This window comes from Portunus trituberculatus, chromosome 36 (genome assembly GCF_017591435.1).
Source record: "Portunus trituberculatus isolate SZX2019 chromosome 36, ASM1759143v1, whole genome shotgun sequence".
NCBI lineage: Eukaryota > Metazoa > Arthropoda > Malacostraca > Decapoda > Portunidae > Portunus > Portunus trituberculatus.
This window is the reverse complement of record NC_059290.1, coordinates 9,486,018-9,498,695: the sequence shown is the minus strand read 5'-3', so window position 1 is coordinate 9,498,695 and position 12,678 is coordinate 9,486,018.

Genomic DNA, 12,678 nt, shown 5'->3' with positions numbered 1-12,678 from the left:
TAACTCCTAAAATATAAAAATATTACCGGAATGAGGAATAATGAAAATATTTCAAAAACACAATAAATAAAGTGTTAACACTTCGACATGCTTAAAAACAATTCCAAAGTCCACCAATTTCCTTCAACAGGATTGATAACGCTTTTCAAAAATTATAACCATCATTTCAAAATATCAAAACCCGCCAACACGCTCAATTAGAAAAATAAACATTTAAAAAATGACGTTGTTTAACATTTTAACACGGCTACAAACCAATCTTACAGTCCACATATGTAACTTATCAGGAGCCTTTCACACTTTTTCCATCATAAACCTTTCTTGGAAAACACAAACGCTTCGCTACAACCTCAAATAAAAAATCACTCACAGCGGGGGGAAAAATTTTAGCGTATTTTCGCCCTCTCATCTGACTCCCAAACACACTCTAAATCACCGCACTTCACGCAACTCAGGCATGGAACACACGCAAAACACAACCCACTATCATTGGAAACCGTCAAAAGGTGCTTGTGACTCGAAATAAATGAACAGAGACAAATATAAATAATAGGGGAGGTCGACATTCTGGGACCGGCGGGACATTTGGGCGGGAGCCGCTGATGACGTCACAACATGGCGGCTCGTGACGTCACATCCCAGTCCCCTTCCCTTCACTGAGCTTCCATAACTCACAAATTAGGCAATTGCTGATATATTTCAACGACGAACATGAAAGAGTACATCTGTAGCTTCACTTTGTGACCTGTCTGGCCTGTGCTGAGTGAGAGATGAGGCAGATAATGGCTTGAGAAAGAGGTGACGGGTCAGAGGGCTGGCTTGTTTACATAGTGAAGGCTTGAATTATTGGGGTTTTTGAAGTACCTGCAGGTGTTAGTTCACTGATATATTGTTATGGAGGTTACCAACGTTAGGTTATGACATGACAGCACCGTGAAATGATGGCTTACACCAATATATTACTTACGTTTGCTGCTGGTGAAGACTGTGGCTGGTCATGGCTGCTGCCGTCACCAGCAGTAGGTACCCACTCACCCCCAGCCACACACACACACACACACATCCTAACCCATCTTGTGTCCGTGGTTACCGAGGCTACACACACGCTGTTCTTTTCGTTATTATCATGGATATTGTCACTATGTTCGTGTAGGCTTGTCACTGTGGCGCCGGTCACTGCCCACCACCACCTGGCCGCCCCTAACGTCTCCCTCCCCCACCCCCGCCGCCGCACAGTCACTGCTCACCGAAAACATGAACTTACTGTGAAGAGCATTGCCTGGAGTGGGGGAGAAAAAGTAAAACCTTGTCTCCTGGTTTGAAACTTCTCATGACAGATTTGGGAAGAGAATTCTGTTGCATTTTAGTTTGAGATTTGAGGAAGTTTGATTTAGCAAAAGATCTGACTTCACTGATTTTATTCTTAAGGTTACTGATGTAGTCAGACACACTGGGCCTTGAAGGAGTATTTTGAGTAAACCATTGATCCTTTAATATTTTGAGAGGCCCCCTGATCTGTCTACCATAGAGTAATTCAAAAGGGAGTAACCTAAAGAATCTTGAGGAGATTCTCTTAAAGCGAAGAGAAGGAAAGAAATACTTTCATCCCAGTCTCCTTGATGCTCCAAGCAATACTTCTTCATCATGGATTTTAATGTTTGGTGAAACCGCTCCAGACAGCCTTGGGATTGGGGGTGGTAAGCCGAGGAGGTAACATGGTCGATGTTTAGCTCATTCACTATCTGTTGGAAAAAATGGCTAGTGAAATTGCTACCCTTGTCAGACTGAATTTGTTTTGGAATTCCTACCGAGGTGAAAAAATGTACTAGATGTTTTACAATGGTCTTTGATGTGATGTTCTTAAGAGGGAATGCTTCAGGGTACCTGGTAGTGGGAATGGTTGTAAAGGGCCATTGGTGTGAATGGTCGGGTAAAAGGGATGTGTAAGGATGTGGGTGTCAGCTTTAGTCATAGGGTGGTAGACTTCTGGAATGCATTGCCAGAGAGGGTTGTAAATAGCACTAGTTTGACAATGTTTAAAAACAGATTAGATAAGCACTTAAATTTATTAGATTTATAATTATGTATAGCGCTGCATGATAGTTTTTATAAGAAATTTACTATAGTTAAACAAGACATGATCCCCATGTATGGGGATCACATATTGTAGAGGAATTCGCTACAGGACTTAGCCCTGTTAATAAGCCAAATATTTAGAATTAGTATATAATGTATTGTGTACTTGTAAGTGTATCTTTAAGTACTGACGACGAGGTCGCTGTGCGACTGATACAGGATAACCTATAGTCCGACTCAAATATGAAGGCCGCTGAGAGGGGGCGGGGGGGGAAGACCTAACGGGGATTCCCCGGCTGCGGCGTCGCCAAGCATCGTAGCACGTTTCGATCTCATTATTAACTTACATCTTAATGAACCGTCATAAAAGTGTATTCCTCTAAATTTCTAATAAGGATGTATAGAGAGCGTATATTGTTAGTGTAATGAAGACAATAATTTTGTATAGATACCACAAAATGTAGCACCACTGCTCTCCAGCGTTGCTACTTTTCATATTTGGACATGGGTGAGGTCAACCTCCCTGACCGCTGATAATCCCCAGGTCAAATCGAGTCACTCCTCCCCTCCCTGTCACTCAGGATGGAAGGAGAATATCTCGTCCGCGCTACTCACCATCGCAACCTTCATAGTCAAGAGAAATTAATTTACAGCGTCAACAAGTTCTGCTTAGAGGATTCTTTTATTAACAATGTGAAGGACACTTCTGACGAAGAACTGTCTGATTAAATAGCTGAGAGAGGATTATGCCTACAGGGTAAAACATCTTAAAAAAAAAAAAAAAAAAAAAAACGCACCTTAACTCTTACCTCATGGGTGGTGTGGAAAATGAGTAAAATAAAACAACAAAAAAGATGCATGTCTACTTGTCTATTTTAGAGAGAGAGAGAGAGAGAGAGAGAGAGAGAGAGAGAGAGAGAGAGAGAGAGAGAGAGAGAGAGAGAGAGAGAGAGAGAGAGAGAGAGAGAGAGATATGGGCGTTTCTCCACACTTCAGTGTTAATCCTATAATTGGGGCTGCGACGTTTGGCGACGCCGCAACCGGGGAATCCCGATAGGTCTCCCCTCAGCGGCCTTCATATTTCTGTCGGACTATAGATGGTCCCTGGTGGCCCTTTGTTATCCAATTATTTGTTATGTTATGTTATCTCTTCAGAACACGCACCAACACAGCCCAGACCAGGGTCTCTATTTAACCCTGATCCAGACCAGTTGAATGCACCTACCACGCAACCCTGGAACAACAAAAAATACCATATCAAACCACACACCCAAAAAATAAATAAAACTGAAAAAGTGATAAGAAACTGTACATCATTTCAATAACCGTTCTAAACTCAATCATTCACGTACCATATGATAGCACGTGCACGCCCGCCACAGCCAGCCAGCCAGCCACGCCACCGCCACCACCACCACCACCACAAGTAGCACGAGGCTCCTGGATCGCCGCCACGGTGCGCTAACCAGGGCATTCCTGGGGAAGACTAGATACAATACACAAAGCTTAATCTTAGGAAAACACACACACATACACACGACTACACTATCTACCAGATGGCCCTCCACACCCTACACCTCACCACCCTTCAGACTCGCTACCAACACCTCCTCCACCAGCTCGCCACAAAGCTTCTCCACTGGCGCCACAGGAGCCTACTCCCTCCGGCAGCTCCCCTTCCCCGCCACAGTGTCTGCCACCAGAAGCCGCTCCCCATACGTGCCCGGCCCGGATACACACATACAAAAACAGTGCAGTGCCCAAAATAATCAAAATAACTAACTCGTGGACACTGACTAAATTTGTGATTAATTTTAAGCATGTAATATTAAGATATTTCTCCTGTAAAATGTTTATTTTCAGCTACAGAGCTGCTTGTCTCAATAAACTATTTATTACTATTATTATTATTACACACACACACACACACTCTTACGGCCCGCCCGTAACATGCATTACTACCATCACCTCCTCCGCTTGTTACCTCGTTCGCCACCTCTCCGCCTCCCCTTCCACGCCACCGTCTCGTGAACCTTCCACGCCACCGTCTCGTGAACCTTCCACGTCACCGTTTCATGAAGCCCCGCTACTGTCCCGAAGTTGGATTCACGCGGCCCTTTCGACTCAACCGAAAGTGTTGAGCCAGCTCTTGGTTTTCTGGATTGGCAGTTGAGATCCAAGCCTCAACCAGTGAACACAACGCCTCTTGGTTCTGCCGTGGGATCAACCATCACCCAGCATTTCACCACTGCGACACCGCATAAGTATCACTTCCCCTCGTCCGTGTTTTCCACATTGCCTCTATATAGGATTAGGATTATCGTTAGGTATTAAGTTGGGTTCTTTATTGTTGTATTTATTACTGTGTTATATGTATATGTGTATATCATTTTCCTGTGTTTCATGTTTCTTGTTATATATGTGTCAATTTCATTATGGGTTATTAAAGTAGCTTTTTAAAGTGACCCCCTTTTACATTTCCTCACCAGTTGAACCTGCAGTGTTTTTTTTGTTATTGTTCACCGGCTCTCCGATGCCAATCTTACCAGTTTAACCGGTGAACGTAACAATTGGCGACCGTGACAGGACGTTTATAACCCATGTTCAGTGTTCCTTCCATTTTCCAGTGACTTTTTCTGTGATTGCTTGTGTTTCTGTGGTGTTGTGACTCTGATGTGTTTTTCTGTGACTTACTCTGCGTGTGGTTTAAATTTACCTTTGTGCGTTCAAGTGGCTCCTTTTGGGTTAAACGTGCTTCGTGACTTTCATTGGTATCGCATAGCAGTGGTAGAGCAGGAAACCAGGTAGAAAGGCGTGTTCACCGATAGCACTTATCTCTAGGTTTTGCACATAGGCAGGTGTGTAATAAGTGTTATCCAAGTGTTGGGATCATCATATGTTCATGCGAACCCTCAAGCCCCTCACTTCGCGGATAATTTTTCTCGCTAGTTAGAATCGGCCATTTTAACTAGTCTCTCAGACTAATCCGCCTCCTTATCAATAACAAGTCTCAGTACAATTCGCTCCTCACACTCAAGTCTCGTAACTAGAGTAATCCGGATCCCTCTTAATGCCGTAACTCTCTAGTTTACCCCTCATTAGTGATTGTACTCATAAGTGTTTGCTTAAGTATAATCTAGGTAATTTCAAGGTTGCCTTTATTATCACTCTGCCAAGTTCCTCACTTAAGTAATTCGCTTATCATTTTTTTTTTTTTTTTGTGGTTTAACATCTATTTAATATGGCTTCCGCTCAGTTTAACGTTAAAGATTTTTGTGCCGACCCTTCTCTGGAACAACTTAAATATGCTAATATAAAGAAGGACCAATGGAAAGCCATCGCTAAACATTTGATGTTCCCATCACGTCTCAGATGACTAAAGAGGTCATTAAGAATGTAGTTGTTGAACATCTAGTGCAAGAAGGTCAGTTGCTAGGAAATGCCATAGAAGAGTTAACTCCCATGTCAGCCTCTACGAGGACTATAATACACAGTCCCAGGAAGAACAGGATAAGAGTAGGATAAGTCAATGGGAAATTGAGAAGCTTAAACTAGAATACCGGATGCATGAAGGACAAATGCAACTACAGGAAAAACAAATGCAACTACAGGCAGAAAAAGAAGATAAAGCTAGAGAGAGAGAACAAGAAAGACAAATGCAACTACAGGAAAAACAAATGCAACTACAGGCAGAAAAGGAAGAGAAATTTCAGTTACAACTTAGAAGGCAGGAGAAAGAGTTAGAAATTCAGGAGTTAGCCCTACGAAATGACGCTAAGTTTAGAGGGGAAGAAATAGATATAAAGAAACAGTTAGCAAGCTTTAATCCTGCTACAGCTGCTCCGCTAGTTCCCCCTTTTGATGAATCTGATGTTGACGGGTCATTTCGCGCTTTTGAGAGTATTGCTAATAGGAATAAATGGCCCCAGGATCAGTGGGTGTCTCTCCTTGTCCCTAAGCTAGTAGGAAAAGCTTATAGGGTATACAACGGCCTTAGTGATGAGGTAGAATATGAAGAGATCAAAGGTAACATTCTAGACGCCTACTCTATCACTTCTGATGGATACAGACAGCAGTTTCGAAAGTATGTGAAACCAGAGTCTCACACCTATGTTGAATTCGCTAGTGAGAAACTAAGACAATTTAAGAAATGGTTAGTCGCCCTTAACATTACCACCTTTTCGGAGTTGCTCAATCTAATGGTCCTGGAAGAATGGAAGAACAAGTTACCATTTAATATTCTGAGGCATGTGGAAGAACGGGAGAGAGTGAGCTTATGTCTGCCGCTAAAGTGGCTGATGCGTTTGCTTTGTTGATGGGATCCCTGGGTAGTAGAGGTCGTGGTTCACTGTCTAATGTTAGGTCCTCCTTTGGGGAAGGTTTTGGGAGCTGGGTGGTAAGCCAACCGGATTCTCGCCAAATGCATATAATTCCCCCTGGTGTACATACTGTAAGAAGCCAGGTCACACGATCCAGAAATGTAGACACCCAAATTGCAAGGGTTCTCAACGTCAATTTTCTTTTGTGTCCCCTAGACCTAACACATTTGAGAACAAGAAACCAGTGGCCCTAGCTAACCTTGTCAACTCTCCTCTAGAACTTTATGACTCGTACATGTATCAAGGTAAAGTGTCTCTGACTGATGGTAAAGACAAGGCAATAAATATCAAGGTTCTGCGTGATACAGGTGCTGCCCAATCCATCTTAAGGGAAGATGTCATCCCTAACATCAAACAGGTTTTCACTGGGGAGAAGGTGATCCTTACAGGTCTCGAATCACAGCTCTCCTATCCTTTGGCTAATATTAGCTTACAGTGCCCGTTCATTTCAGGAGAGGTTGAGGTAGCCATTAAACCTGGTGAACTGCCAGTACCGGGGGTACATCTTGTACTGGGTAATGATCTTGCGGGTAACTTGGCTGTTCCAAACTTAATTGTTCTTGATTCTCCCTTAACAGAAAGTCCCACTAAGACCCTGGACGAAACATCCCCTCACTTCTTCCCAGTGTGTGCAGTCACCAGGTCTCAGTCCAAGTCCCTGCCTTTTCATCACCTCCTCCACCAATGATTGCCTCTACTGACAATTTGTATAATGACATCATTTCAAAGGAGAATTTGATTAATGCTCAGGAACAGGATCTCACTTTGGCTAAGATCAGACATGTGGCCAGTGAGACAAAGGATATGTCTAAATTGCCTTGTTTTTATTATCAGGAAGGAGTCCTGATGCGTGCTTACAGACCTCCTGAACTGAAACAACTAGACACCTGGTCAGAAACACATCAAGTTGTCATCCCTTGTCTGTAAGACCAGCCATTATAGAACTAGCTCATGATGGATTGTCAGGTCATCTAGGCATCCAAAAACCTACAAGAAGGCTCTTCAGCATTTTTTGGCCAGGAATGAAAAGGATGTGTCACACTATGTAAAACATGTCATATATGTCAAGTTGTGGGTAAGCCTAACGAACGCCTTGTGCCAGCTCCTCTGACGCCTATTCCAGTTCAGACGGAGCCCTTGAAAAGATCATACTAGACTGCGTAGGGCCCTTACCCAAAACCAAACGAGGGAATCAGTATTTGTTAACCCTCATGGATCCCACTACCAGGTACCCTGAAGCATTCCCTCTTAAGAACATCACATCAAAGACCATTGTAAAACATCTGATACATTTTTCACCTCGGTAGGAATTCCAAAACAAATTCAGTCTGACAAGGGTAGCAATTTCACTAGCCATTTTTTCCAACAGATAGTGAATGAGCTAAACATCGACCATATTACCTCCTCGGCTTACCACCCCAATCCCAAGGCTGTCTGGAGCGGTTTCACCAAACATTAAAATCCATGATGAAGAAGTATTGCTTGGAGCATCAAGGAGACTGGGATGAAAGTATTTCTTTCCTTCTCTTCGCTTTAAGAGAATCTCCTCAAGATTCTTTAGGTTACTCCCCTTTTGAATTACTCTATGGTAGACAGATCAGGGGGCCTCTCAAAATATTAAAGGATCAATGGTTTACTCAAAATACTCCTTCAAGCCCCAGTGTGTCTGACTACATCAGTAACCTTAAGAATAAAATCAGTGAAGTCAGATCTTTTGCTAAATCAAACTTCCTCAAATCTCAAACTAAAACAACAGAATTCTCTTCCCAAATCTGTCATGAGAAGTTTCAAACCAGGAGACAAGGTTTTACTTTTCTCCCCACTCCAGGCAATGCTCTTCACAGTAAGTTCATGGGACCTTATGTTGTGGCTCAAAAACTAAGCCCATTAAATTATGTGGTCCACACTCCTGACCGTCGTAAGGATTCCCAACTTGTTCATATTAATCTAATGAAACCTTACCACTCCAGAGAACCAGAGGACGACTTGTCTCGCGCTGTACCTGTATGTCTGATAGGAAAGGAGTCTGGTCCTGTGCCCCCAGAGGAAGAGTCCGACATCGAATTCCTCTTCTCGTCACCTAAAGGACGCCCTCAAACAGCCAAATCATGTCCAACCTGGATGAGGTGTTTGTTTCCTTAACACCTTCACAACAGTCTGATCTTAAAAGTTATTGCTAGACTTTTCTGAAATCACAGGTGACCTTCCAGGAGTTTGTAATACTATCCAACATGACATAAGATTAACATCTACCGACATCAAGCCTATAAGACAACCAGCCTATCGCATTTCACCCATTAAAAGAGACCTGATGAAAAAGAGGTAGACTATCTGCTCTGTCATCACCTTGCAGAACCTAGTATATCTCCTTGGGCTTCTCCTGTCTGTTAACATCTAAACCAGATGGTAGTAGTCGATTTTGCACCGACTACCGGAAATTAAATAAAGTGACGGTGCCAGACTCCTACCCGTTGCCCTTGATAGAGGACCTTATAGATAGTATAGGAGTAGCCAAATTTGTAACCACTATAGACTTGCTTAAAGGTTACTACCAGATTCCCTCTCGGACGAGGCCCAAATAATATCCGCCTTCATCACTCCCTTCGGACTATACCAATACCAAGTGATGCCCTTTTGCGTGTCTAATGCTCCCGCCACCTTCCAGAGGGCTATAAATTACATAACTCAGGACTTGGAGGGAACATCCGCGTATCTGGACGACCTGGTGGTGACTGCAGACGACTGGGCAACACATCTGACCCGTCTTCGGAGGCTGATGGGTCGGTTGCAGGAAGCCGGGCTTACCATCAACCTGGCCAAGTCCACCTTCGGGAGGTCTACGGTGGTCTACCTGGGACATGTGGTGGGAACGGCAAGGTTCACCCCAAGAGAGCTAAGGTTGAGGCCATCCTTGGCTTCCCTGTTCCTACCACCAGGAAAGCTCTCATGAGGTTCTTGGGATGGCTGGGTTTACAGACGCTTCTGTAAAACTTCTCCACCTGGCCGTCCCTTGACGGACCTTCTCAGCACTTCCGTCCCCTTCCACTGGACCCCGGCCTGTGACCAAGCCTTCAAACACCTCAAGGCGTTTCTCTCCTCGGAACCAGTGGTCTGGACGCCGGATCACTCCCGACCCTTCCATTTACAAGTTGACGCGAGTGGAGTTGGAGTGGGTGCTGTCCTACTACAACCGGACCCCACAAGCGGCATCCTCCATCCCATCGCTTACCACTCTGCAAAACTGAAACACCATCAACTCAACTACTCCACCATCGAAAAGGAGGCTCTGGCACTCGTGCTGGCGCTCCAACGTTTTGAGTGCTATCTTCATCCTGGTCCGCACATCACCAAGGTCTTCACGGACCACAATCCTCTGGCCTTCCTGTACGCCATGAGGAACCGAAACCAACGCATTCTTAGGTGGGCCTTGTTAACTCAACCTTTCAACCTGGAAGTCCATCATATCAAGGGGTGGACAACATCATCGCCGACGCCTTATCAAGATCTCCGTCTCACCTCCTTCATGAGCCCATTACGGAGGTCTTAGGGAGGAAATGTTACGGCCCGCCCGTAACATGCATTACTACCACACCTCCTCCGCTTGTTACCTCGTTCGCCACCTCTCCGCCTCCCTTCCACGCCACCGTCTCGTGAACCTTCCACGCCACCGTCTCGTGAACCCCCCGCTACTGTCCCGAAGTTGGATTCACGCGGCCCCTTTCGACTCAACCGAAAGTGTTGAGCCAGCTCTTGGTTTTCTGGATTGGCAGTTGAGATCCAAGCCTCAACCAGTGAACACAACGCCTCTTGGTTCTGCCGTGGGATCAACCATCACCCAGCATTTCACCACTGCGACACCGCATAAGTATCACTTCCCCTCGTCCGTGTTTTCCACATTGCCTCTATATAGGATTAGGATTATCGTTAGGTATTAAGTTGGGTTCTTTATTGTTGTATTTATTACTGTGTTATATGTATATGTGTATGTCATTTTCCTGTGTTTCATGTTATATATCTGTGTTTCATGTTTCTTGTTATATATGTGTCAATTTCATTATGGGTTATTAAAGTAGCTTTTTAAAGTGACCCCCTTTTACATTTCCTCACCAGTTGAACCTGCAGTGTTTTTTTTTATTGTTATTGTTCACCGGCTCTCCGATGCCAATCTTACCAGTTTAACCGGTGAACGTAACACACACACACAAACGCACGCGCGCGCACGCACACACACATACACACTACAACCACAACCACCCAACCTACCACAAACCCACCCTTCGGTTGGGAGCGAGTGTTGGGTTGGGTCAGGTGGGCGGGCTCCTCCTTGATAACGAACACACACACACACACACACACACACACACACACACACACACACACACAACCAACCACTCCACGTCCTCCGGCCAGGAGCGGGATGTGGGTCTGAGTCCAGCTGGGGGCCGCCCCCCTTGATGATGTCACTTATATACGTTACGCAAACCATTTTGAAAATGAGGATTCCCAAAAAGGCAGCTGGACACCGCTAATATAGAAATTCTGACTTGTTACCAATCAAAACTAACTCCTAAAATATAAAAATATTACCGGAATGAGGAATAATGAAAATATTTCAAAAAACACAATAAATAAAGTGTTAACACTTCGACATGCTTAAAAACAATTCCAAAGTCCACCAATTTCCTTCAACAGGATTGATAACGCTTTTCAAAAATTATAACCATCATTTCAAAATATCAAAACCCGCCAACACGCTCAATTAGAAAAATAAACATTTAAAAAACGACGTTGTTTAACATTTTAACACGGCTACAAACCAATCTTACAGTCCACATATTTAACTTATCAGGAGCCTTTCACACTTTTTCCATCATAAACCTTTCTTGAAAACACAAACGCTTCGCTACAACCTCAAATAAAAATCACTCACAGCGAGGGAAAAATTTTAGCGTATTTTCGCCCTCTCATCTGACTCCCAAACACTCTATAAATCACCGCACTTCACTCAACTCAGGCATGGAACACACGCAAAAAACAACCCACTATCATTGGAAACCGTCAAAAGGTTCTTGTGACTCGAAATAAATGAACAGAGACAAATATAAATAATAGGGGAGATCGACAGTCTGGGACCGGCGGGACATTTGGGCGGGAGCCGCTGATGACGTCACAACATGGCGGCTCGTGACGTCACATCCCAGTCCCCTTCCCTTCACTGAGCCACACAAATTAGACAATTGCTGATATATTTCAACGACGAACATGAAAGAGTACATCTGTAGCTTCACTTTGTGACCTGGCTGGCCTGTGCTGAGTGAGAGATGAGGCAGATAATGGCTTGAGAAAGAGGTGACGGGTCAGAGGGCTGGCTTGTTTACATATTGAAGGCTTGAATTATTGGGGTTTTTGAAGTACCTGCAGGTGTTAGTTCACTGATATGTTGTTATGGAGGTTACCAACGTTAGATTATGACATGACAGCACCGTGAAATGATGACTTACACCAATATATTACTTACGTTTGCTGCTGGTGAAGAATGCGGCTGGTCTTGGCTGCTGCCGTCACCAGCAGTAGGTACCCACTCACCCCCAGCCACACACACACACATCCTAACCCATCTTGTGTCCGTGTTTACCGAGGCTACACACACGCTGTTCTTTTCGTTGTTATCATGGCTATTGTCACTATGTTCGTGTAGGCTTGTCACTGTGGCGCCGGTCACTGTCCACCACCACCTGGCCGCCCCTCACGTCTCCCTTCCTCACCCCTGCCGCCGCACAGTCACTGCTCACCGAAAACAGTTAATAGACCCACAAGCATTGGGAATGAATGTCAAGGGCCATCATTTCACTAACCCTACTAAACTCAATCATTCACATACCATATGATAGCACGTGCACGCCCGCGACAGACAGACAGCCAGCCAGCCACCACCACCACCACCACCACCACCAGCACGAGGCTCCTGGATCGCCGCCACGGTGCGCTAACCAAGGCATTACTGGGGAAGACTAGATAATTAACATGTACCTGGAAGAGAATGGTTAGCCGCGCCGCCTATCGCCCTATGCCTAACACCTAACGCCTAGCAAACCGTAATTAACGTACTTTACTTTATTCCGAAGGGTTGCTCCAGCGGTGACAGTCCCACGGTGTGACCTGTGATACGGGTACTCACCTGTAAAGAGGAGAAGGAGAGAGTTAGTGTGGTGTGCTTATCAAA